This window comes from Uloborus diversus, chromosome 5, assembly GCF_026930045.1.
Source record: "Uloborus diversus isolate 005 chromosome 5, Udiv.v.3.1, whole genome shotgun sequence".
NCBI classification, from domain to species: Eukaryota; Metazoa; Arthropoda; class Arachnida; order Araneae; family Uloboridae; genus Uloborus; species Uloborus diversus.
In genome coordinates, this window is record NC_072735.1 from 147,315,321 (window position 1) to 147,337,444 (window position 22,124).

General features: G+C 35.3%; 28 non-coding genes across 28 annotated transcripts; all 28 read right to left on the reverse strand.

Moving 5' to 3' along the window:
- Positions 1 to 5,383: 5,383 nt before the first annotated feature.
- Positions 5,384 to 5,470, reverse strand: Trnay-gua (transfer RNA tyrosine (anticodon GUA)). The gene is given in 2 exon segments: positions 5,384 to 5,419; positions 5,434 to 5,470. It is a non-coding gene; the product is annotated as a tRNA-Tyr (tRNA).
- Positions 5,471 to 10,232: 4,762 nt separating this feature from the next.
- Positions 10,233 to 10,319, reverse strand: Trnay-gua (transfer RNA tyrosine (anticodon GUA)). Its single transcript is given in 2 exon segments — positions 10,233 to 10,268; positions 10,283 to 10,319. It is a non-coding gene; the product is annotated as a tRNA-Tyr (tRNA).
- A 233-nt stretch (positions 10,320 to 10,552) lies between these two features.
- On the reverse strand, positions 10,553 to 10,639 carry Trnay-gua (transfer RNA tyrosine (anticodon GUA)). Its single transcript is given in 2 exon segments — positions 10,553 to 10,588; positions 10,603 to 10,639. It is a non-coding gene; the product is annotated as a tRNA-Tyr (tRNA).
- Positions 10,640 to 10,872: 233 nt separating this feature from the next.
- Trnay-gua (transfer RNA tyrosine (anticodon GUA)) lies at positions 10,873 to 10,959 on the reverse strand. The gene is given in 2 exon segments: positions 10,873 to 10,908; positions 10,923 to 10,959. It is a non-coding gene; the product is annotated as a tRNA-Tyr (tRNA).
- A 232-nt stretch (positions 10,960 to 11,191) lies between these two features.
- Positions 11,192 to 11,278, reverse strand: Trnay-gua (transfer RNA tyrosine (anticodon GUA)). The gene is given in 2 exon segments: positions 11,192 to 11,227; positions 11,242 to 11,278. It is a non-coding gene; the product is annotated as a tRNA-Tyr (tRNA).
- Positions 11,279 to 11,512: 234 nt separating this feature from the next.
- On the reverse strand, positions 11,513 to 11,599 carry Trnay-aua (transfer RNA tyrosine (anticodon AUA)). Its single transcript is given in 2 exon segments — positions 11,513 to 11,548; positions 11,563 to 11,599. It is a non-coding gene; the product is annotated as a tRNA-Tyr (tRNA).
- A 233-nt stretch (positions 11,600 to 11,832) lies between these two features.
- Trnay-gua (transfer RNA tyrosine (anticodon GUA)) lies at positions 11,833 to 11,919 on the reverse strand. The gene is given in 2 exon segments: positions 11,833 to 11,868; positions 11,883 to 11,919. It is a non-coding gene; the product is annotated as a tRNA-Tyr (tRNA).
- Positions 11,920 to 12,473: 554 nt separating this feature from the next.
- Trnah-gug (transfer RNA histidin (anticodon GUG)) lies at positions 12,474 to 12,560 on the reverse strand. Its single transcript is given in 2 exon segments — positions 12,474 to 12,509; positions 12,524 to 12,560. It is a non-coding gene; the product is annotated as a tRNA-His (tRNA).
- Positions 12,561 to 12,792: 232 nt separating this feature from the next.
- Trnay-gua (transfer RNA tyrosine (anticodon GUA)) lies at positions 12,793 to 12,879 on the reverse strand. Its single transcript is given in 2 exon segments — positions 12,793 to 12,828; positions 12,843 to 12,879. It is a non-coding gene; the product is annotated as a tRNA-Tyr (tRNA).
- A 233-nt stretch (positions 12,880 to 13,112) lies between these two features.
- Positions 13,113 to 13,199, reverse strand: Trnay-gua (transfer RNA tyrosine (anticodon GUA)). Its single transcript is given in 2 exon segments — positions 13,113 to 13,148; positions 13,163 to 13,199. It is a non-coding gene; the product is annotated as a tRNA-Tyr (tRNA).
- A 552-nt stretch (positions 13,200 to 13,751) lies between these two features.
- On the reverse strand, positions 13,752 to 13,838 carry Trnay-gua (transfer RNA tyrosine (anticodon GUA)). Its single transcript is given in 2 exon segments — positions 13,752 to 13,787; positions 13,802 to 13,838. It is a non-coding gene; the product is annotated as a tRNA-Tyr (tRNA).
- A 234-nt stretch (positions 13,839 to 14,072) lies between these two features.
- Trnay-gua (transfer RNA tyrosine (anticodon GUA)) lies at positions 14,073 to 14,159 on the reverse strand. The gene is given in 2 exon segments: positions 14,073 to 14,108; positions 14,123 to 14,159. It is a non-coding gene; the product is annotated as a tRNA-Tyr (tRNA).
- Positions 14,160 to 14,392: 233 nt separating this feature from the next.
- Positions 14,393 to 14,479, reverse strand: Trnay-gua (transfer RNA tyrosine (anticodon GUA)). Its single transcript is given in 2 exon segments — positions 14,393 to 14,428; positions 14,443 to 14,479. It is a non-coding gene; the product is annotated as a tRNA-Tyr (tRNA).
- A 1,193-nt stretch (positions 14,480 to 15,672) lies between these two features.
- Positions 15,673 to 15,759, reverse strand: Trnay-gua (transfer RNA tyrosine (anticodon GUA)). Its single transcript is given in 2 exon segments — positions 15,673 to 15,708; positions 15,723 to 15,759. It is a non-coding gene; the product is annotated as a tRNA-Tyr (tRNA).
- Positions 15,760 to 15,992: 233 nt separating this feature from the next.
- Trnay-gua (transfer RNA tyrosine (anticodon GUA)) lies at positions 15,993 to 16,079 on the reverse strand. The gene is given in 2 exon segments: positions 15,993 to 16,028; positions 16,043 to 16,079. It is a non-coding gene; the product is annotated as a tRNA-Tyr (tRNA).
- Positions 16,080 to 16,311: 232 nt separating this feature from the next.
- On the reverse strand, positions 16,312 to 16,398 carry Trnay-gua (transfer RNA tyrosine (anticodon GUA)). Its single transcript is given in 2 exon segments — positions 16,312 to 16,347; positions 16,362 to 16,398. It is a non-coding gene; the product is annotated as a tRNA-Tyr (tRNA).
- A 233-nt stretch (positions 16,399 to 16,631) lies between these two features.
- Trnay-gua (transfer RNA tyrosine (anticodon GUA)) lies at positions 16,632 to 16,718 on the reverse strand. Its single transcript is given in 2 exon segments — positions 16,632 to 16,667; positions 16,682 to 16,718. It is a non-coding gene; the product is annotated as a tRNA-Tyr (tRNA).
- Positions 16,719 to 17,591: 873 nt separating this feature from the next.
- On the reverse strand, positions 17,592 to 17,678 carry Trnay-gua (transfer RNA tyrosine (anticodon GUA)). The gene is given in 2 exon segments: positions 17,592 to 17,627; positions 17,642 to 17,678. It is a non-coding gene; the product is annotated as a tRNA-Tyr (tRNA).
- Positions 17,679 to 18,231: 553 nt separating this feature from the next.
- On the reverse strand, positions 18,232 to 18,318 carry Trnay-gua (transfer RNA tyrosine (anticodon GUA)). Its single transcript is given in 2 exon segments — positions 18,232 to 18,267; positions 18,282 to 18,318. It is a non-coding gene; the product is annotated as a tRNA-Tyr (tRNA).
- A 233-nt stretch (positions 18,319 to 18,551) lies between these two features.
- Positions 18,552 to 18,638, reverse strand: Trnay-gua (transfer RNA tyrosine (anticodon GUA)). Its single transcript is given in 2 exon segments — positions 18,552 to 18,587; positions 18,602 to 18,638. It is a non-coding gene; the product is annotated as a tRNA-Tyr (tRNA).
- A 234-nt stretch (positions 18,639 to 18,872) lies between these two features.
- On the reverse strand, positions 18,873 to 18,959 carry Trnay-gua (transfer RNA tyrosine (anticodon GUA)). Its single transcript is given in 2 exon segments — positions 18,873 to 18,908; positions 18,923 to 18,959. It is a non-coding gene; the product is annotated as a tRNA-Tyr (tRNA).
- A 233-nt stretch (positions 18,960 to 19,192) lies between these two features.
- Positions 19,193 to 19,279, reverse strand: Trnay-gua (transfer RNA tyrosine (anticodon GUA)). The gene is given in 2 exon segments: positions 19,193 to 19,228; positions 19,243 to 19,279. It is a non-coding gene; the product is annotated as a tRNA-Tyr (tRNA).
- A 233-nt stretch (positions 19,280 to 19,512) lies between these two features.
- Positions 19,513 to 19,599, reverse strand: Trnay-gua (transfer RNA tyrosine (anticodon GUA)). The gene is given in 2 exon segments: positions 19,513 to 19,548; positions 19,563 to 19,599. It is a non-coding gene; the product is annotated as a tRNA-Tyr (tRNA).
- A 234-nt stretch (positions 19,600 to 19,833) lies between these two features.
- Trnay-gua (transfer RNA tyrosine (anticodon GUA)) lies at positions 19,834 to 19,920 on the reverse strand. Its single transcript is given in 2 exon segments — positions 19,834 to 19,869; positions 19,884 to 19,920. It is a non-coding gene; the product is annotated as a tRNA-Tyr (tRNA).
- Positions 19,921 to 20,153: 233 nt separating this feature from the next.
- Positions 20,154 to 20,240, reverse strand: Trnay-gua (transfer RNA tyrosine (anticodon GUA)). Its single transcript is given in 2 exon segments — positions 20,154 to 20,189; positions 20,204 to 20,240. It is a non-coding gene; the product is annotated as a tRNA-Tyr (tRNA).
- Positions 20,241 to 20,792: 552 nt separating this feature from the next.
- On the reverse strand, positions 20,793 to 20,879 carry Trnay-gua (transfer RNA tyrosine (anticodon GUA)). The gene is given in 2 exon segments: positions 20,793 to 20,828; positions 20,843 to 20,879. It is a non-coding gene; the product is annotated as a tRNA-Tyr (tRNA).
- Positions 20,880 to 21,432: 553 nt separating this feature from the next.
- On the reverse strand, positions 21,433 to 21,519 carry Trnay-gua (transfer RNA tyrosine (anticodon GUA)). The gene is given in 2 exon segments: positions 21,433 to 21,468; positions 21,483 to 21,519. It is a non-coding gene; the product is annotated as a tRNA-Tyr (tRNA).
- A 234-nt stretch (positions 21,520 to 21,753) lies between these two features.
- Trnay-gua (transfer RNA tyrosine (anticodon GUA)) lies at positions 21,754 to 21,840 on the reverse strand. The gene is given in 2 exon segments: positions 21,754 to 21,789; positions 21,804 to 21,840. It is a non-coding gene; the product is annotated as a tRNA-Tyr (tRNA).
- Between the last annotated feature and the right edge of the window lie 284 nt (positions 21,841 to 22,124).

A 22,124-nucleotide genomic window follows, 5' to 3' on the forward strand; every position in this document is an offset into this window, starting at 1 on the left:
CATACGTATTGATACAACAGGATAATATCAAGATGTTGTCATGACAGCATGAAATCAAGGTCTAGGCAAGATGATCTTGCTTTTGTAATATTGCATACTTATTGATATGACAGGATAATATCAAGATGTTGTCATGACAGCCAGGCCCGTGTCCAGGATTTCATAAAGGGAGGGGTTGAAACTTTTTCCCTTTGTAACTTACGTTGTCAAAGGCAAACTAACTACGCGTGTTGAATAGTTCATTTTAGTTCGATAACTAGACTTTTTTTTTTATACGTTTTGCGTTTTTTTTTTAATGAAATAATTTGTACAGTTGAACATTTTGTAAAAGCACACATATTTCTTTTATGCCACCTCACTTTCCTTCTTTTTTTTTTGAGCAATCACGATTGCTTATTGTTCTCCCTTGACCGTCTTTGATGTTTAGTTCCTTTTTCAGCTTGGACCAGGGGCACCAGCACCACCGGCCTCTGCAGGCGCGGCTCCGAGCATTGCGTCCTGGAATCCGTTTTTCCTGGCCGGTGGCGTCCATGTCCTACATACACGCGCGCTCATACACACACGCTCATACACACAAGCCTTTACACACATACACACACGCCTACGTGCATACACACAGGTCTACGCACACATACAAGCCAACACATGCACGCACACCTACGCATACCCCTGCACACACACAACTATACACACGTTACCGCCCAGGAGGAAGGGTAGGCTTGAGGGGACAGGAACTGTTTCTAGAAATAATAGCCCCCAATGAGCAGGGCCCTGTTGCAACTCGTGATTGCAAAAAACATAATTTGAATTCAGAACCCAAATTAATTATCAATTTTTTTCTTTTGTTTTTCCATCAAATAACATTGAGCAGGAATTAAATGAAAATAAAAATTTTATTAAAAAAAAATTGCTGTTTCGCATAAAAACATTTTTCTACTGTGTGAAACGACTAATTCATCCAACACTAAAGGAGTACCATAAAAAAACAGTAAGCAAAGTAACCATTTTCCCTGCCCCAAAGTTCTTTTTTTTTGGGGGGGGGGCTACGTCATTGTCTAATATTTTTTTAAATAGTTTTCCCCTGCATGCTTACAGCATTGCCGGATTCTCCAACCATTCCATTTTTTCAAGCACTTAGAAGCGAAGGGAATCCTACAATTGAGGAAAATGTTAATTGTTAAAGTTGGGGAAATATTAAAGAGGGTGAATACTGTATCCGAGTTTAACTCTAAAATTAATTAAAACCTAAAATACGTTTTGGAAAATCGTTTAATGATTCATTGATTTTTTTTTTTTTCAATGGGAGGGGTTTAACCCCTAAAACCCTCCCCTTGGACACGGCTCTGATGACAGCATGAAATCAAGGTCTAAGCAAGATGATCTTGCTTTTGTAATATTGCATACGTATTGATATGACAGGAAAATGTCAGGATACATTGACATGACAGTATGAAATCAGCACGTTCGCAAGGTGTTTTATACATTTATTTATTTGTATTATTTTCACTTCAAACTCGAGAATTAAATTTCATTCTTTAATTATTTCTGTTATTCTTCAAGATAGTTTTCTAGCCTGAGAATATTTTCTTAAAGCTGACATCTGATCGGAAATTCATATAAAGATATTAATAGTACTCGCAATTTAATTTTAAAAATGAAAGTTTCTTCGTTTTGCGTAATACTTGACTTATTTTTTAAATTCATGCTTCTAATTGTATTATAAAGACATAAAATGCCTAGTTAGGAATAATTGCGGAAGTTTTTATGGCACATTTAAGAGTAAAGGTAGCAAAATAATAAATTAATAAATAAATACAATAAAGTACATTTTCAAATGGATGTCAGCATTGAAAATATCCCATGGACAAAACATATGAATTTATCTTAAAGAATAACATAAATACCATTGAATAAAATTAATCTTACGTGAGATTGAAGTGATAATACGAAATTCTTGGCTTCATGCCCTTTGTTTCAAAGTCTAATAAGGTAAGGATTCCACACTAATAACTAAGCAACCAACTTAACGAAGCCTAAAAGAATGCAACGCCACGTGCAGCACCTCTGAACTGATTGAGGTCAAAGCAGGAAGAATGTGTCAGCAATGCGAGGGACGGTGGGTAGAAAGAACTGTGCGCATGCGCAAGTATCAACGAAGGTCCACCTGTTCTATTGTGTACTAATTACCTTGACGGCGACAGCATGAAATCAATATCATCTTGACGGCGACAACATGTATGCAATGTTGTTATTGTAAGGTAATATCAATATTGATTTTTTAAGATGAATGCAATGTTGCATACGTGTTGTTATTGTAATATTGCTTTTTAATCTTTATGCGAGCTTTATGCAGTATGAAACACGTCAATATTGACGCCGTCAGTATAATATCAAGATCTGTCAAGGTTGATGCAAGAAATTTTGCTAGTAGGGTATATACTCATGAATACACACATATATTAGTGCATATACTTGTAACCATAAAAATAACTGAAATATACAAATATTAGTGTTATTTAATATGGTTTTGCATTTATTTTTTTACTATGACCACTTTACCCCATGCTATGACCACTTTCCCCCATCCCATGGGGTAAAGTGGTCATAAATACAAAGGGAAAAGAAAGTGTTATAAAACTAATTAAATCAATATATTTTTTTCTAAACTTCAATGTACTGTGTTATTTAATAATGCAATGTAAAATAACAACAAAAAAAAGTTGAAGTGTTTAAATAATTTGTTGTATTTATTATCCACCAAAATTGAAAACCTACGATTTTATGACCACTTTACCCCACCAGACCCTAGCATTCAAACAGTTATACATTCAACTTGATAGATATAGATTTCTTTATTTTTCAAATAAAATGACTTGTACATATTTTGTAGAAATATAAAACAAAGCTTTAATCTTTTATTAAATTATCACCTGAATTTTCCAAGTAATCCCTAGAACAGTTTTCGTTTTCCGATTTTCTTTTATTGTGAACTTTTTATAAAGAGGAATTATATCACTCATTTTCAAAGCATCAGAACAGAGGAAGCTTATGTGATGGAATTTTTCTATCCATGTTTGGAAACTTAGTATGGCAAAACTTTTAGTTTAATGTTATTTTTATAAACTGACAATAATTTCTTTGCCACTTAGTATAAAATTTTTTGTTAAATAATTCAAAGTAATTGCTCTATCAATTTCAATTATTTAATTAATATTAGTTAATTATCATATTCTCATAATTAGTTTTAATTGGATTTATTTTTTAACGTAAAAATGAGCTACTAATTCTGCTATAGCATGCCTCCTCTTTTGAAGTTCGTGCAACCTCGGCCCCCCCCTTAACAAAATTCTAGCTACGTGCCTAAAAATAGTACATTTGAAAAAAAGTGAGCACAACAATTTTGCATGAAAAAAAAAAAAAAAAACATCCCCCCCCCAATGACAAGATAATTTAAAACACCAAGTTTCAAAAATAAAATCATCTGTTATTAAGTCAAATTCTTCCTTTCAAAGATCAAACTAATGAGAAATTTGAAAAAGAATTTAAACCGTAATTAATTTATTTCCACGGCTTGCATAATGCCGCATAAGCAAAAGACTATATTCGTTATTAAGAATTAAAATATAGAAAATAATTGCTCCGTCTAGCCGGATTCGAACCAGCGACCTATGAATTGCTGTTCTACCAGCTCTGCCAACTGAGCTATCGACTGCTCGTAAACCGCTTCAGATGAGAACACATAAATTCTTTTTCAAATAATGAGATAAGTGTTTAAAAATTACAGAATATTTTTTCCGTCAAGCCGAACCTCGGCTCGCCGGCCCTGCCTCGGTCTCATTACGAAAGTACTATGAGACCTCTGGCTCGCCAGGACTTCGCTCCGCTCGGTCCGTTATCCCTCCGACTGTTAATATACATTACAGTCGGAGTATGGTCACAGTTATGTATATTTTCATCTAGACACCCAAATGGTGGCTCCTTCCGTTCAGTGTACAATAATGACACAGTTTTAAGTGTGAAATATGCACCATTATTGTGCAGATTTATTAATAAAATTCAGCATTTTTAAGAGTACAACCGAAAGAACTTTCAATTGTTAACATAAAATTCAGTACCTAAAGGAGGCACGTTAATAGAATGTCTAAATAATTCGTGGCATCGATAAGAATTACCTTTTAGAACAAAATAACCGTACTATTTCTGTAAAATTAATTTACATACAGTAAAAATAAAGTTAAAAACTACAAGAACCCCTCAAGGATTTGTAAAATTAAAGAATTTTGGAAGTGAGAGGTTTTTTTTTGAATTCTAAAATAAAGAACTTACCTTTTTATATGGTACAAATATTCACACTCAGTCTAAAACAATACATCATATGACAATGGCACGTTACAGATACACACCACGTTGGAGTTAACTTTTAATTAACCTTCAAGTTTGAAGAAACTGGCATTTTCTAATGTTTTTACTTCAAAACACAACTACTGAATCTAAACTAACACAAAATAAGCATTCCTGTAAGGTATATTGCACAAAACAACACGTATCTCTCGTGCGTAAAACCAAGTAAAGAACCCAAGTAAACAAGTTCGAACAAGTTTGCCTTCGCGTTGCCAACCACAGGTTAGTTTCACGAGGGATGCCATGCTTAAAAATTTATCGCCAAATTGGCGAGAAAAATATTTCAATTTTGTGCAAAAAATTGGATGTCGCCAAATGAGGCGGGGGGGGGGGGGGTATATCACATCTGTACCGAAAAAGTCTCCTAAGTGTTTAAGCAGCTACCCTCAATCGATCTTTCTACTGAGGTACGGACGGTTTGCATAATGCAACTTGGACGAAAGACTATATTCGTCATTAAGAATAAAAATAATACTTTTAAATCTAGAAAATAGTTTCTCCGTCGAGCCGGATTCGAACCAGAGACCTATGGATTTCTGCTTTACCAACTACAGTGAACCGCTCTGCCAACTGAGATATCGACGGCTCGCTTAGCTATGAAGAGAAGAAAGTGCATCATTCATTTCTAAGTAATAAAATAATTAAAATACAAAAAATATTTTCCCATTCGAAAAATCCTCCTAAGCGTTTTAGCGCCTACACTCCATCGATCTTTCTACTGAGGTACCGACGGCTTGCATAATGCAACTTGAAAGAAAGAGTATATTCGTTATCAAGAATACAAATAATTCTTTAACATATAGAAAATACATTTTCCTTCGAGCCGGATTCGAACCAGCGATCTACGAATTGCTGTTTTACCAGCTACAGTCCACCACTCCGCCAACTGAGGTTTTGACGGCTCGTTAGGTGCTGCAGAGAGGAAGGCATATTATCTATTTTAAAAAATGCGATAAGTGTTTAAAAGTTACAAAATATTTCTTCCGTCGAGCCGGATTCGAACCAGCGACCTATGGATTTCTGCTTTACCAACTACAGTCCACCGCTCTGCCAACTGAGCTATCGACGGCGCGTTGAGTGAAGAAGAGAAGAAAGTGTATCATTCATTTACAAGTAGTAAAATAGTTATTTAAAATAAAGAAAACTAGTCGACCCCTGCGGAACTCCGCACTGTGCTTCAAATCGTTTTATAAGGCATTTCGCTCTTTAAGAATTTCAAAGGATGAACATTATGACGAAGAACCGAAAAAAAAAGTAAGCGCAGAAGAGAAGGCATGTAATTTAAAGACATCAGTAACAAAACCTCGTTAAATACAACGTTGTGATAATTTGATCATCGCTCACCTTTTAATCGTACATATTTTCAATGCAAACATAAATGTCATTAAAAGTGTGGCTGAGTTTTGACTCGTGAAAAAGCAATAATTGTGCATGTGAAAAAACAGGTTGTGGCAAATACAGTCCTGCACATGTCAGCATCTGAGGGGAAAAAAAAGAAACATTAAAGAGATATTTATTGGCACGTATTCGAATTGGCGCCATTCGGACTAACAGCCCGACACCCCAACAAACCTAGCAATTGCGCCTTCCTTTTCGAAAGCTATTCATTGAAGGAATGCGTAGTAAAAAACAGCAAAAAAGCTTTTTGTCAAAAAAAAATAGTAATAATAATAAGATCATGCATCTGTGTTTTGTCATTAACCAGCATGATACGATTTAAAATTATTCGCAAAGCATGGAATTTGATTAAAGAATGACGAAGATCTCACGTAGCGATTGAAACAAACATTCTAGAGAAGTAATAAATTTGATTGAAAATAAGTGTTTTTATCTTTGAATATTGAACTATTTCACATAGAAGGTTGCTTTAACCGTTACGGCTTAAATGACCTCACATGTTTCTCTTTTAATCGAACACTTAAAATTCAAAACCAAAACCAGTTGAACTGAGTCCGTTCTTAAGTGTAATTTTTCGAACGTAGACAAATGTATTTTTTTTTCAGCAAAAAGCAGAGGAGTAGAAAATAATTTCTTGCTAATGAAGTTGATAATACTTTTAATGCTTTATATCGTATTCGCGCGAATAAATAATTAAAGGTTTACTGGTGAAACTCGTAGTTTTAATCGAGCGTAGTATTTTTTCATTTGTACAAAAGCTCGAACACTGCTATTAGAAACATCTACATTTTAGCATACAATAAAAATGTTTTTCTGCACAAAAAGGATTTCTTTAGGTAAATCTAATACTTTTTTATGCTTACATTATGTTGAGTGGTCTGGATGTAGTCAAAGAACACAGTTCGATTAACAATCAACTTATCCGAATGATAACTGTAGCCTGCATAAAGGAGTCGAAACACCAAGTAGCATTCCCACTGCATTTATTTTATTAGGTGTGTATGTTATGAGCACATGTAATGCGTAATACTAATATAAATTTGATATTATGTCGGACAGCCCAAGCTTGCTCGAAGTTCAGATAGTTTATAGCCGAACGCTCTACCGAAAAAAACTTATCAATTAAACCGAACAACTAAGTCCAGTGCTGTTAAGCTTTATTAAAATATAAACACACACACAGGCTATTTTTTTTTTTTTTTTTTTTTTGCCGAAAGCGACGTAAAAAATTTAAAACTGCATTAGAACTTTGCTTTAAAAAATGCATAAGAACTACAGGCAGCATCAAGGTTTTGAAACAGCAAGAGGCGATTTTGAAAACTCGAATTTTCGACCGTAAGTTATTTTTTGGTCATTGGCCAGCCTGATAAGTTTTAAAATGAGAGGGGATTAATATATAAGATAAGATATTGAAGAAAAATGTTTTTATTTTTGAAAATTTTTACAATTTGTTATCGCAGGCTGCTTAAACCGTTATAACTTAGATGGCAGCTAGTGTTCATCATTTAACAGAACGGTTAAAATACAAAATAAATTGAACTATGCTTTCGAATGTAGTAAAAATGTGATAAGCTATTTGTGTTTTAGCAAAAAGAAGAAAAAATATATATTTTACCCTTCAAATTGAGGTAGTATTTTATTTATTTGTACAAAGAGTCAAAAACTCATTAGAAGAATATATATTTCAATATACGATTTATTATTTTTTTTCTGAACAAAAAACAATTCTATTGTAGTCTGAAATCCTAAACCTGTTACTTATATTTTCGCTTACATTATGCTTTAATTTTCTTTCCAGAGCCAAAGCTTCAAAAAAAAAAAAAAAAAACGTGCAATTTCGAAGTAATTTAGCACAAAATCACTGAATGTTTTCATATCAGCAAGGAGCATTTCCTTCTCATTTATTCTATTCCCTCATAGTTGTTACTCATTTAATTCAGTGTTCACGTAATGCGCGATATTTCTCTAATTTTTCGTTGCAGATTGTTCGGACGTGGGCCCGAACACGTAATCTCCTGGTTACGAAGAGAACGCTCTGCCGATCAAGCTACTCAGCTCAGTCGGTCAGAGCGCAAATTAAAGTTATAAGTTTGACCGAAAACCTCATTCTTGTTCTTTAAAACAGGTTTTTCAGCTAAAAGAAACAATTTTCAGACCTTGGGTCTATTTTTCGTCAGTAGCCAGCACCATAAGCTATAAAATAAGCCGTAAATCAAAGAAATCGATCAAGAATTGAGGGAAATTTGGCGTAGAAACCAAAAACAGGCTACAGAAATAATATATAAGGATATTTTCCCATTCAAAAAAGCCTTCTAAGTGTTTTAGCAGCTACACTCTATCTATCTTTCTGCTGAGGTTCCGACGGTATGTATAATGCAACTTGGACGAAAGACTATATTCGTTATTAACAATAAAATCGAGCCGGATTCGAACCAGCGAATTCTGGCCTTCTGCTTTACCAACTACAGTCCACCGCTGTGCCAACTGAGCTATCGACGGCTCGTTTAGCAATGGAGATAAGAAAGTGCATCATTCATTTACAAGTAATAAAATAATTATTTAAGATACAAAAAATATTTTCCCATTCGAAAATCCTCCTGAGTGTTTTAGCGCCTACACTCTATCGATCTTTCTACTGAGGTACCGACGGCTTGCATAAAGCAACTTGGAAGAAAGACTATATTCGTTATCAAGAATACAAATAATTGTTTTAAATCTAGAAAATAATTTCTCCGTCGAGCCGGATTCAAACCAACGACCTATGGATTTCTGTTTCATCATCTACAGTCCACCGCTCTGCCAACTGAGCTATCGAGGGCTCGCTTAGCAATGGAGAGAAGAAATTGTATCATTCATTTACAAGTAATAAAATAATTATTTAAGATACAAAAAATATTTTTCCATTCGAAAAATCCTCCTGAGTGCTTTAGCGCCTACACTCTATTGAACTTTATACTGAGTTACCGACGGCTTGCATAAAGCAACTTGGAAGAAAGACTATATTCGTTATCAAGAATACAAATAATTGTTTTAAATCTAGAAAATAATTTCTCCGTCGAGCCGGAGTTGAACCAGCGACCTATGGATTTCTGTTTCATCATCTACAGTCCACCGCTCTGCCGACTGAGCTATCGAGGGTTCGCTTAGCGATGGAGAGAAGAAATTGCATCATTCATTTACAAGTAATAAAATAATTATTCAAGATACAAAAAATATTTTTCCATTCGAAAAATCCTCCTGAGTGTTTTAGCGCCTACACTCTATTGAACATTCTACTGAGGTACCGACGGCTTGCATAAAGCAACTTGGAAAAAGGCTATATTCGTTATCAAGAATACAAATAATTGTTTTAAATATAGGAAATTTTTTTTCCGTCGAGTCGGATTCGAACCAGCGACCTATGGATTTCTGCTTTACCAACTACAGTCCTCCGCTCTGCCAACTGAGCTATCGACGGCGCGCTGAGCGAAGAAGAGAAGAAAGTGTATCATTCATTTACTAGTAATAAAATAATTATTTAAAATACAGAAAATACTTTCCCATTCGAAAAATCTCCCGGAGTGTTTTAGCAGCGACCCTCAATCGATCTTTCTACTAAGGTACGGACGGTTTGCATAATGCAACTTGGACAAAAGACTATATTTGTCATTAAGAATAAAAAGAGTTGTTTTAAATCTAGAAAATAATTTCTCCGTCGAGCCGGATTCGAACCAGCGACCTATTAAGAGGAGTCAGTACCCTCTAAACCGTCAATGTTAATTTGCACAGGTTCATGTACCTTTTTTCTGAAAATCTGTTTAAGATACATTTATGGAATTTTTTCTGTACCGTAAGTAGACTGTTTTCTCTATACTGAAGTAACATTTTACAGAAAAGAAGCTTAGTTTTTAAAAAAAAATCTAATGCGTAAGTCACTGTATTTTTTTCAAAAAATGATATTTTGTAACACGAAATCAGATCTATAAAAAATATTTTGGAACATGAGAAAGATTTTACTTCAGTATATGCAATTATATGTATGGAATAGGTGGTAAAAATTTCAAAGCCTAAGACAATTTAGTTTCTGAGAGAAAGGAACATTTAGTTTCACAAATACCATTTCGAGATATTGCAATTTAAAGGGGAAAATCATACCTTATCAACATGCGTTTAAATTTTTTTTAAAGCTTATTTTAACTTACTTCTAATATGAGCACCATCAAGAAATTTGTATCATTAAAAAGGTAATTAAATGGAGTTTCAAAACATGTGAAAATCAAGAAATCAAATTTTAGAAAGTATTTAGGGTACTGACTCCCCTTAATTTCTGCTTTACCAACTACAGTCCACCGCTCTGCCAACTGAGCTATCGACGGTTTATTAGCCGCAGAGAGGAAGGCATACATTCTTTATCAAATAATGAGAAAAGTGTTTAAAAATTACAAAATAGTTTCTCTGTCGAGCCGGATTCGAACCAGCGACCTATGGATTTCTGTTTCATCATCTACAGTCCACCGCTCTGCCAACTGAGCTATCGACGGCTCGTTTAGCAATGGAGGGAAGAAAGTGTATCATTCATTTACAAGTAATAAAATAATTATTTAAGATACAAAAAATATTTTCCCATTCGAAGAATCCTTCTCAGTGTTTTAGCGCCTACACTCTATTGAACTTTATACTGAGGTACCGACGGCTTGCATAAAGCAACTTCGAAGAAAGACTATATTCGTGATCAAGAACACAAATAATTGTTTTAAATATAGAAAATAATTTCTCCGTCGAGCCGGATTCGAACCAGCGACCTATGGATTTCTGTTTCATCATCTACAGTCCACCGCTCTGCCAACTGAGCTATCGACGGTTCGTTTAGCAATGGAGAGAAGAAAGTGCATCACTCATTTACAAGTAATAAAATAATTATTTAAGATACAAAAAATATTTTCCCATTCTAAAAATCCTCCTCAGTGTTTTAGCGCCTACACTCTATTGAACTTTATACTGAGGTACCGACGGCTTGCATAAAGCAACTTGGAAGAAAGACTATATTCGTTATCAATAATACAAATAATTGTTTTAAATATAGAAAATAATTTTTCCGTCGAGCCGGATTCGAACCAGCGACCTATGGATTTCTGCTTTACCAACTACAGTCCACCGCTCTGCCAACTGAGCTATCGACGCCTCGCATAGCAATGGAGAGAAGAAAGTGTATCATTCATTTACAAGTAATAAAATAAATATTTAAGATACAAAAAATATTTTCCCATTCGAAAAATCCTCCTGAGTGTTTATTGTCTACACTCTATTTAAATTTATACTGAGGTACCGACGGCTTGCATAAAGCAACTTGGAAGAAAGACTATATTCGTTATCAAGAATACAAATAATTGTTTTAAATATAGAAAATAATTTTTCCGTCGAGCCGGATTCGAACCAGCGACCTATGGATTTCTGCTTTACCAACTACAGTCCACCGCTCTGCCAACTGAGCTATCGACGGCGAGTTGAGTGAAGAAGAGAAGAAAGTGTATCATTCATTTACAAGTAATGAAATATATTTTTTAAAATACAGAAAATATTTTCCCATTCGAAAAAGCCTCCAAAGTGTTTTAGCAGCTACACTCTATCAATCTTTGTACTGATGTACGGACGGTTTGCATAATGCAACCTGGACGAAAGACTATATTCGTGATTAAGGATAAAAATAATTATTTTAAATCTAAAAAATCCTTTCTCCGTCGAGCCGGATTCGTACCAGCGACCTATGGATTTCTGTTTCATCATCTATAGTCCACCGCTCTGCCAACTGAGCTATCGACGGCTCGTTTAACAATGGAGGGAAGAAAGTGCGTCATTCGTTTACAAGTAATAAAATAATTATTTAAGATACAAAAAATATTTTCCCATTCGAAAAATCCTCCTCAGTGTTTTAGCGCCTACACTCTATTGAACTTTATACTGAGGTACCGACGGCTTGCATAAAGCAACTTGGAAGAAAGACTATATTCGTTATCAAGAATACAAATAATTGTTTTAAATATGGAAAATAATTTTTCCGTCGAGCCGGATTCGAACCAGCGACCTATGGATTTCTGCTTTACCAACTACAGTCCACCGCTCTGCCAACTGAGCTATCGACGGCGCGTTGAGTGAAGAAGAGAAGAAAGTGTATCATTCATTTACAAGTAATAAAATATATTTTTTAAAATACAGAAAATATTTTCCCATTCGAAAAAGCCTCCTAAGTGTTTTAGCAGCTACACTCTATCAATCTTTGTACTGATGTACGGACGGTTTGCATAATGCAACCTGGACGAAAGACTATATTCGTGATTAAGGATAAAAATAATTATTTTAAATCTAAAAAATAATTTCTCCGTCGAGCCGGATTCGTACCAGCGACCTATGGATTCCTGTTTCATCATCTACAGTCCACCGCTCTGCCAACTGAGCTATCGACGGCTCGTTTAGCAATGGAGAGAAAAAAGTGCGTCATTCATTTACAAGTAATAAAATAATTATTTAAGATATAAAAAATATTTTCCCATTCTAAAAATCCTCCTCAGTGTTTTAGCGCCTACACTCTATTGAACTTTATACTGAGGTACCGACGGCTTGCATAAAGCAACTTGGAAGAAAGACTATATTCGTTATCAAGAATACAAATAATTCTTTTAAATATAGAAAATAATTTTTCCGTCGAGCCGGATTCGAACCAGCGACCTATGGATTTCTGCTTTAAAAACCACAGTCCACCGCTCTGCCAACTGAGTTATCGTCGGCTCGCGTAGCAACGGAGAGAAGAAAGTGTATCATTCATTTACAAGTAATAAAATAATTATTTAAGATACAAAAAATACTTTCCCATTCGAAAAATCCTCCTGAGTGTTTATTGCCTACACTCTATTTAACTTTCTACTGAGGTAGGGATGGCTTGCATAAAGCAACTTGGAAGAAAGACTATATTCGTTATGAAGAATACAAATAATTGTTTTAAATATAGAAAATAATTTCTCCGTCGAGCCGGATTCGAACCAGCGACCTACGGATTTCTGTTTCATCACCTACAGTCCACCGCTCTGCCAACTGAGCTATCGACGGCTCGTTTAGCAATGGAAAGAAGAAAGTGCATCATTCATTTACAAGTAATAAAATAATTATTTAAGATACAAAAAATATTTTCCCATTCGAAGAATCCTTCTCAGTGTTTTAGCGCCTACACTCTATTGAACTTTATACTGAGGTACCGACGGCTTGCATAAAGCAACTTGGAAGAAAGACTATATTCGTGATCAAGAATACAAATAATTGTTTTAAATATAGAAAATAATTTCTCCGTCGAGCCGGATTCGAACCAGCGACCTATGGATTTCTGTTTCATCATCTACAGTCCACCGCTCTGCCAACTGAGCTATCGACGGTTCGTTTAGCAATGGAGAGAAGAAAGTGCATCATTCATTTACAAGTAATAAAATAATTATTTAAGATACAAAAAATATTTTCCCATTCTAAAAATCCTCCTCAGTGTTTTAGCGCCTACACTCTATTGAACTTTATACTGAGGTACCGACGTCTTGCATAAAGCAACTTGGAAGAAAGACTATATTCGTTATCAAGAATACAAATAATTGTTTTAAATATAGAAAATAATTTTTCCGTCGAGCCGGATTCGAACCAGCGACCTATGGATTTCTGCTTTACCAACTACAGTCCACCGCGCTGCCAACTGAGCTATCGACGCCTCGCATAGCAATGGAGAGAAGAAAGTGTATCATTCATTTACAAGTAATAAAATAATTATTTAAGATACAAAAAATATTTTCCCATTCGAAAAATCCTCCTGAGTGTTTATTGTCTACACTCTATTTAAATTTATACTGAGGTACCGACGGCTTGCATAAAGACACTTGGAAGAAAGACTATATTCGTTATGAAGAATACAAATAATTGTTTTAAATATAGAAAATAGTTTTTCCGTCGAACCGGATTCGAACCAGCGACCTATGGATTTCTGCTTTACCAACTACAGTCCACCGCTCTGCCAACTGAGCTATCGACGGCGCGTTGAGTGAAGAAGAGAAGAAAGTGTATCATTCATTTACAAGTAATAAAATATATTTTTTAAAATACAGAAAATATTTTCCCATTCGAAAAAGCCTCCTAAGTGTTTTAGCAGCTACACTCTATCAATCTTTGTACTGATGTACGGACGGTTTGCATAATGCAACCTGGACGAAAGACTATATTCGTGATTAAGGATAAAAATAATTATTTTAAATCTAAAAAATGCTTTCTCCGTCGAGCCGGATTCGAACCAGCGACCTATGGATTTCTGTTTCATCATCTACAGTCCACCGCTCTGCCAACTGAGCTATCGACGGCTCGTTTAGCAATGGACAGAAAAAAGTGCATAATTCATTTACAAGTAATAAAATAATTATTTAAGATACAAAAAATATTTTCCCATTCTAAAAATCCTCCTCAGTGTTTTAGCGCCTACACTCTATTGAACTTTATACTGAGGTACCGACGGCTTGCATAAAGCAACTTGGAAGAAAGACTATATTCGTTATCAAGAATACAAATAATTGTTTTAAATATAGAAAATAATTTCTCCGTCGAGCCGGATTCGAACCAGCGACCTATGGATTTCTGTTTCATCATCTACAGTCCACCGCTCTGCCAACTGAGCTATCGACGGCTCGTTTGACAATGGAGGGAAGAAAGTGCATCATTCATTTACAAGTAATAAAATAAATATTTAAGATACAAAAAATATTTTCCCATTCTAAAAATCCTCCTCAGTGTTTTAGCGCCTACACTCTATTGAACTTTATACTGAGGTATCGACGGCTTGCATAAAGCAACTTGGAAGAAAGACTATATTCGTTATCAAGAATACAAACAATTGTTTTAAATATAGAAAATAATTTTTCCGTCGAGCCGGATTCGAACCAGCGACCTATGGATTTCTGCTTCACCAACTACAGTCCACCGCTCCGCCAACTGAGCTATCGACGGCTCGCGTAGCAATGGAGTGAAGAAAGTGTATCATTCATTTACAAGTAATAAAATAATTATTTAAGATACAAAAAATATTTTCCCATTCGAAAAATCCTCCTCAGTGTTTTAGCGCCTACACTCTATTGAACTTTATACTGAGGTACCGACGGCTTGCATAAAGCAACTTGGAAGAAAGACTATATTCGTTATCAAGAATACAAATAATTGTTTTAAATATAGAAAATAATTTTTCCGTCGAGCCGGATTCGAACCAGCGACCTATGGATTTCTGCTTTACCAACTACAGTTCACCGCTCTGCCAACTGAGCTATCGACGGCGGGTTGAGTGAAGAAGAGAAGAAAGTGTATCATTCATTTACAAGTAATAAAATATATTTTTTAAAATACAGAAAATATTTTCCCATTCGAAAAAGCCTCCTAAGTGTTTTAGCAGCTACACTCTATCAATCTTTGTACTGATGTACGGACGGTTTGCATAATGCAACCTGGAAGAAAGACTATATTCGTGATTAAGGATAAAAATAATTATTTTAAATCTAAAAATTAATTTCTCCGTCGAGCCGGATTCGTACCAGCGACCTATGGATTCCTGTTTCATCATCTACAGTCCACCGCTCTGCCAACTGAGCTATCGACGGCTCGTTTAGCAATGGAGAGAAAAAATTGCGTCATTCATTTACAAGTAATAAAATAATTATTTAAGATACAAAAAATATTTTCCCATTCGAAAAATCCTCCTGAGTGTTTATTGCCTACACTCTATTTAACTTTCTACTGAGGTAGGGATGGCTTGCATAAAGCAACTTGGAAGAAAGACTATATTCGTTATGAAGAATACAAATAATTCTTTTAAATATAGAAAATAATTTCTCCGTCGAGCCGGATTCGAACCAGCGACCTATGGATTTCTGTTTCATCACCTACAGTCCACCGCTCTGCCAACTGAGCTATCGACGGTTCGTTTAGCAATGGAGAGAAGAAAGTGCATCATTCATTTACAAGTAATAAAATAATTATTTAAGATACAAAAAATATTTTCCCATTCTAAAAATCCTCCTCAGTGTTTTAGCGCCTACACTCTATTGAACTTTATACTGAGGTACCGACGGCTTGCATAAAGCAACTTGGAAGAAAGACTATATTCGTTATCAAGAATACAAATAATTGTTTTAAATACAGAAAATAATTTTTCCGTCGAGCCGGATTCGAACCAGCGACCTATGGATTTCTGCTTTACCAACTACAGTCCACCGCTCTGCCAACTGAGCTATCGACGCCTCGCATAGCAATGGAGAGAAGAAAGTGTATCATTCATTTATAAGTAATAAAATAATTATTTAAGATACAAAAAATATTTTCCCATTCGAAAAATCCTCCTGAGTGTTTATTGTCTACACTCTATTTAAATTTATACTGAGGTACCGACGGCTTGCATAAAGCAACTTGGAAGAAAGACTATATTCGTTATCAAGAATACAAATAATTGTTTTAAATATTGAAAATAATTTTTCCGTCGAGCCGGATTCGAACCAGCGACCTATGGATTCCTGCTTTACAAACTACAGTCCACCGCTCTGCCAACTGAGCTATCGACGGCTCGCGTAGCAATGGAGTGAAGAAAGTGTATCATTCATTTACAAGTAATAAAATAATTATTTAAGATACAAAAAATATTTTCCCATTCGAAAAATCCTCCTCAGTGTTTTAGCGCCTACACTCTATTGAACTTTATACTGAGGTACCGACGGCTTGCATAAAGCAACTTGGAAGAAAGACTATATTCGTTATCAAGAATACAAATAATTGTTTTAAATATAGAAAATAATTTTTCCGTCGAGCTGGATTCGAACCAGCGACCTATGGATTTCTGCTTTACCGACTACAGTCCACCGCTCTGCCAACTGAGCTACCGACGGCGCTTTGAGTGAAGAAGAGAAGAAAGTGTATCATTCATTCACAAGTAATAAAATATATTTTTTAAAATACAGAAAATATTTTCCCATTCGAAAAAGCCTCCTGAGTGTTTTAGCAGCTACATTCTATCAATCTTTGTACTGATGTACGGACGGTTTCAATAATGCAACCTGGACGAAAGACTATATTCGTGATTAATTATAAAAATAATTATTTTAAATCTAAAAAATAATTTCTCCGTCGAGCCGGATTCGTACCAGCGACCTATGGATTCCTGTTTCATCATCTACAGTCCACCGCTCTGCCAACTGAGCTATCGACGGCTCGTTTAGCAATGGAGAGAAAAAAGTGCATCATTCATTTACAAGTAATAAAATAATTATTTAAGATACAAAAAATATTTTCCCATTCTAAAAATCCTCCTCAGTGTTTTAGCGCCTACACTCTATTGAACTTTATACTGAGGTACCGACGGCTTGCATAAAGCAACTTGGAAGAAAGACTATATTCGTTATCAAGAATACAAATAATTATTTGATTATAGAAAATAATTTCTCCGTCGAGCCGGATTCGAACCAGTGACCCATGGATTTCTGTTCCATTATCTACAGTCCACCGCTCTGCCAACTGAGCTATCGACGGCTCGTTTAGCAATGGAGAGAAGAAAGTGCATCATTCATTTACAAGTAATAAAATAATTATTTAAGATACAAAAAATATTTTCCCATTCTAAAAATCCTCCTCAGTGTTTTAGCGCCTACACTCTATTGAACTTTATACTGAGGTACCGACGGCTTGCATAAAGCAACTTGGAAGAAAGACTATATTCGTTATCAAGAATACAAATAATTGTTTTAAATATAGAAAATAATTTTTCCGTCGAGCCGGATTCGAACCAGGGACCTATGGATTTCTGCTTTACCAACTACAGTCCACCGCTCTGCCAACTGAGCTATCGACGGCGCGTTGAGGGAAGAAGAGAAGAAAGTGTATCATTCATTTACAAGTAATAAAATATATTTTTTAAAATACAGAAAATATTTTCCCATACGAAAAAGCCTCCTAAGTGTTTTAGCATCTACACTCTATCAATCTTTGTATTGATGTACGGACGGTTTGCATAATGCAACCTGGACGAAAGACTATATTCGTGATTAATTATAAAAATAATTATTTTAAATCTAAAAAATAATTTCTCCGTCGAGCCGGATTCGTACCAGCGACCTATGGATTCCTGTTTCATCATCTACAGTCCACCGCTCTGCCAACTGAGCTATCGACGGCTCGTTTAACAATCGAGGGAAGAAAGTGCGTCATTCATTTACAAGTAATAAAATAAAAATTAAGATACAAAAAATATTTTCCCATTCTAAAAATCCTCCTCAGTGTTTTAGCGCCTACACTCTGTTGAACTTTATACTGAGGTACCGACGGCTTGCATAAAGCAACTTGGAAGAAAGACTATATTCGTTATCAAGAATACAAATAATTGTTTTAAATATAGAAAATAATTTTTCCGTCGAGCCGGATTCGAACCAGCGACCTATGGATTTCTGCTTCACCAACTACAGTCCACCGCTCTGCCAACTGAGCTATCGACGGCTCGCGTAGCAATGGAGTGAAGAAAGTGTATCATTCATTTACAAGTAAAAAAATAATTATTTAAGATACAAAAAATATTTTCCCATTCGAAAAATCCTCCTCAGTGTTTTAGCGCCTACACTCTATTGAACTTTATACTGAGGTACCGACGGCTTGCATAAAGCAACTTGGAAGAAAGACTATATTCGTTATCAAGAATACAAATAATTGTTTTAAATATAGAAAACAATTTTTCCGTCGAGCCGGATTCGAACCAGCGACCTATGGATTTCTGCTTTACCAACTACAGTCCACCGCTCTGCCAACTGAGCTATCGACGGCGCGTTGAGTGAAGAAGAGAAGAAAGTGTATCATTCATTTACAAGTAATAAAATATATTTTTTAAAATACAGAAAATATTTTCCCATTCGAAAAAGCCTCCTAAGTGTTTTAGCAGCTACACTCTATCAATCTTTGTACTGATGTACGGACGGTTTGCATAATGGAACCTGGACGAAAGACTATATTCGTGATTAATTATAAAAATAATTATTTTAAATCTAAAAAATAATTTCTCCGTCGAGCCGGATTCGAACCAGCGACCTATGGATTTCTGTTTCATCGTCTACAGTCCACCGCTCTGCCAACTGAGCTATCGACGGCTCGTTTAACAATGGAGGGAAGAAAGTGCATCATTGATTTACAAGTAATAAAAAAAATATTTAAGATACAAAAAATATTTTCCCATTCTAAAAATCCTCCTCAGTGTTTTAGCGCCTACACTCTATTGAACTTTATACTGAGGTACCGACGGCTTGCATAAAGCAACTTGGAAGAAAGACTATATTCGTTATCAAGAATACAAATAATTGTTTTAAATATAGAAAATAATTTTTCCGTCGAGCCGGATTCGAACCAGCGACCTATGGATTTCTGCTTCACCAACTACAGTCCACCGCTCTGCCAACTGAGCTATCGACGGCTCGCGTAGCAATGGAGTGAAGAAAGTGTATCATTCATTTACAAGTAATAAAATAATTATTTAAGATACAAAAAATATTTTCCCATTCGAAAAATCCTCCTCAGTGTTTTAGCGCCTACACTCTATTGAACTTTATACTGAGGTACCGACGGCTTGCATAAAGCAACTTGGAAGAAAGACTATATTCGTTATCAAGAATACAAATAATTGTTTTAAATATAGAAAACAATTTTTCCGTCGAGCCGGATTCGAACCAGCGACCTATGGATTTCTGCTTTACCAACTACAGTCCACCGCTCTGCCAACTGAGCTATCGACGGCGCGTTGAGTGAAGAAGAGAAGAAAGTGTATCATTCATTTACAAGTAATAAAATATATTTTTTAAAATACAGAAAATATTTTCCCATTCGAAAAAGCCTCCTAAGTGTTTTAGCAGCTACACTCTATCAATCTTTGTACTGATGTACGGACGGTTTGCATAATGGAACCTGGACGAAAGACTATATTCGTGATTAATTATAAAAATAATTATTTTAAATCTAAAAAATAATTTCTCCGTCGAGCCGGATTCGAACCAGCGACCTATGGATTTCTGTTTCATCGTCTACAGTCCACCGCTCTGCCAACTGAGCTATCGACGGCTCGTTTAACAATGGAGGGAAGAAAGTGCATCATTGATTTACAAGTAATAAAAAAAATATTTAAGATACAAAAAATATTTTCCCATTCTAAAAATCCTCCTCAGTGTTTTAGCGCCTACACTCTATTGAACTTTATACTGAGGTACCGACGGCTTGCATAAAGCAACTTGGAAGAAAGACTATATTCGTTATCAAGAATACAAATAATTGTTTTAAATATAGAAAATAATTTTTCCGTCGAGCCGGATTCGAACCAGCGACCTATGGATTTCTGCTTCACCAACTACAGTCCACCGCTCTGCCAACTGAGCTATCGACGGCTCGCGTAGCAATGGAGTGAAGAAAGTGTATCATTCATTTACAAGTAATAAAATAATTATTTAAGATACAAAAAATATTTTCCCATTCTAAAAATCCTCCTCAGTGTTTTAGCGCCTACACTCTATTGAACTTTATACTGAGGTACCGACGGCTTGCATAAAGCAACTTGGAAGAAAGACTATATTCGTTATCAAGAATACAAATAATTGTTTGAATATAGAAAATAATTTCTCCGTCGAGCCGGATTCGAAGCAGCGACCCATGGATTTCTGTTCCTTTATCTACAGTCCACCGCTCTGCCAACTGAGCTATCGACAGCTCGTTTAGCAATGGAGAGAAGAAAGTGCATTATTCATTTACAAGTAATAAAATAATTATTTAAGATACAAAAAATATTTTCCCATTCTAAAAATTCTCCTCAGTGTTTTAGCGCCTACACTCTATTGAACTTTATACTGAGGTACCGACGGCTTGCATAAAGCAACTTGGAAGAAAGACTATATTCGTTATCAAGAATACAAATAATTGTTTTAAATATAGAAAATAATTTTTCCGTCGAGCCGGATTCGAACCAGCGACCTATGGATTTCTGCTTTACCAACTACAGTCCACCGCTCTGCCAACTGAGCTATCGACGGCGCGTTGAGTGAAGAAGAGAAGAAAGTGTATCATTCATTTACAAGTAATAAAATATATTTTTTAAAATACAGAAAATATTTTCCCATTCGAAAAAGCCTCCTAAGTGTTTTAGCAGCTACACTCTATCAATCTTTGTACTGATGTACGGACGGTTTGCATAATGCAACCTGGACGAAAGACTATATTCGTGATTAATTATAAAAATAATTATTTTAAATCTAAAAAATAATTTCTCCGTCAAGCCGGATTTGTACCAGCGACCTATGGATTCCTGTTTCATCATCTACAGTCCACCGCTCTGCCAACTGAGCTATCGACGGCTCGTTTAACAATCGAGGGAAGAAAGTGTGTCATTCATTTACAAGTAATAAAATAAAAATTAAGATACAAAAAATATTTTCCCATTCTAAAAATCATCCTCAGTGTTTTAGCGCCTACACTCTGTTGAACTTTATACTGAGGTACCGACGGCTTGCATAAAGCAACTTGGAAGAAAGACGATATTCGTTATCAAGAATACAAATAATTGTTTTAAATATAGAAAATAATTTTTCCGTCGAGCCGGATTTGAACCAGCGACCTATGGATTTCTGCTTTACCAACTACAGTCCACCGCTCTGCCAACTGAGCTATCGACGGCGCGTTGAGTGAAGAAGAGAAGAAAGTGTATCATTCATTTACAAGCAATAAAATATATTTTTTAAAATACAGAAAATATTTTCCCATTCGAAAAAGCCTCCTAAGTGTTTTAGCAGCTACACTCTATCAATCTTTGTACTGATGTACGGACGGTTTGCATAATGCAACCTGGACGAAAGACTATATTCGTGATTAAGGATAAAAATAATTATTTTAAATCTAAAAAATACTTTCTCCGTCGAGCCGGATTCGAACCAGCGACCTATGGATTCCTGTTTCATCATCTACAGTCCACCGCTCTGCCAACTGAGCTATCGACGGCTCGTTTAGCAATGGACAGAAAAAAGTGCATCATTCATTTAAAAGTAATAAAATAATTATTTAAGATACAAAAAATATTTTCCCATTCTAAAAATCCTCCTCAGTGTTTTAGCGCCTAAACTCTATTGAACTTTATACTGAGGTACCGACGGCTTGCATAAAGAAACTTGGAAGAAAGACTATATTCGTTATCAAGAACACAAATAATTGTTTTAAATATAAAAAATAATTTTTCCGTCGAGCCGGATTCGAACCAGCGACCTATGGATTTCTGCTTTACCAAC